Source organism: Cornus florida, unplaced genomic scaffold (assembly GCF_030987335.1).
Source record: "Cornus florida cultivar Cherokee Brave unplaced genomic scaffold, ASM3098733v1 CherokeeBrave_3.0.0_Hap2_scaffold_171, whole genome shotgun sequence".
NCBI classification, from domain to species: Eukaryota; Viridiplantae; Streptophyta; class Magnoliopsida; order Cornales; family Cornaceae; genus Cornus; species Cornus florida.
In genome coordinates this window covers 33,027-35,057 of record NW_026775662.1, presented here as the reverse complement: position 1 = coordinate 35,057, position 2,031 = coordinate 33,027, and positions in this window count along the sequence as shown.

The following is a 2,031-nucleotide window of genomic DNA, read 5'->3' as shown; positions in this document are numbered from 1 at the left end:
CACTAAATAATCTGAAGGATTCTCCCAACAGATAATGTCTCCAAATACGTAAAGCAAAGACCAAAGCTGCCAACTCCAAATCATGTGTTGGATAATTAAGCTCATGCGGCTTAAGCTTACGAGATCCATATGAAATTGGTCGCTCCTCCTGCATGTAATGACTCGGTCTTTTTCCTTCCTTTCTTTTTCTCAGATTTTTACGAATATTTTTTTTCCATTGATTTTTCCTTTCTGAGTTCAATTTCTCGTCACTTAGTATCGTCTTGAGTGCTCGAAAATGGTTTCTGAGACTCTTTTCTTTGGATTGACAACTTCCTTTGAGGACCGAGTCATTTCCATATTTTTCACTTTTTGGACACTGTTCACTTTTCGTCATTTTCCTATTTCGTCATTTTCCCTATTTTGTCTTTTCCTTGTTTGTCACTTTGTTGGCATAACCTCACTTCTTATGTTCAGAGTTGGTTTTTAACTTCATATATCTTCATTTTAAGTGGTTTCCACGAAATACGTATCTTTACTTTTGCAATAAAGTACTCTGGTTGTTCCCGGTATCCATAGGGGCATGGATGCATAGTTTTTTGGAATTATTTTCTTTTCTTGGGGTGTTTTTCGTAAATATATTTTGAAGATATTTTATTTTAAGAAAATATTTTTTGAAGATATTTTCATTCTGGGCTATTAGTGCAGTTTTCACTTTTTGGAGGGGCCATCGTGCAATTAATGAAAGTTATACCAAAAATACCTCGTCTGGAGCCTGAATCCTTGTATGAGATTCATTTTCACATTTCCTCTAGTCGTGCACTCTTAGAATTACCTTCTGGTCATTTTTCTCCAGTTTCAGAGTTTCTGAACCCGATTTGCGCCAAACTTGTTCGGGGCATATCTCTTTGCTCGGGATTCAGTTTTTGACGTCGTTTTCTCCGTTGTTTATGTTTTCTCATTTTGAATCTTTTTTGTTCACGGAGTTTTGCCGTTTGAGTGCGTTTCCTCAAATTCCACTTTTCCAGACCCGACGGGGCCCTTTCGGGGCACTTTTTGAGATTTTCTATAAATAGGGGACTTAAAGAAGAAAGATCAGATTTTTCTCTTCTTCCTCTCTTGGCCGGCAGCCATGGATGCCCTTGGAACTGCCACTTTCTCTCTCCTTTGATCCACTTTTCCTAAGTGAAAAATCTTCGGCCCTAACATTTATTGTTCCCCTCATCGTGCTTTATCTTTTACCCTTATTAGAACTCATTTCTGACCATTTTTTGAGTTTGTGTTTGAAGTAAAGTTGTGATTTTGATGGGGCTTCTTGGGGATTCTTGTTCACGGCGTTGTCCCCGACAAAACCCCCGAAGTATGGTCGGATTCGGAGCCGTTTCATTTTGGTGGCTTTTAAGATTTTCATCTCAAATTGAGGTAAGGGATGTTTTAGGATTTTATATGTGTTGTATGGAGTGTTTTCCATGATTATACAACTTGTATGCATGCTTTTGTTTAAATCCTAGAATTTAATTTAATTAATTTCTATGGTTAGGATTTAATTCTCATGATGATGTATAACTTTTAATTAAATTGTGGCATGCTAGAAAGTTTGGATTTGATATGTTTGTTAACATATACTAAATTGAAATTATTTGAATAAGAATTGGAATTTTTATTTAATAATTATCTTTGGTGAAAGTTTAATTCTCATGGTCATACCTTGCATGAAATTAACTTATGATGTGTTTTTAAATTAAGTCATGGCATGTTGTTTAACATACTTTATTTTGAGAGCATTTGGATGAGTATGAAATTCTAGAGTTTTTAATTAAAAGAATTAATTAAAATCTATTTAATGGGCCCATTGGCTTCAATTGAGTTTTTAACTTGATATTTGTGATGACTAGGACTTGTACACTAGCATAAGTTAAATTGGGACCATTTGATGTTGTTTTAGAATCAAGGAATTTAATTATCATGATTTAATTAAATTCCATCATATTGTTTTAATGACCTAATTAAGTTTTTCATGTGGTATATGTAATGACCATACTATATTGTATA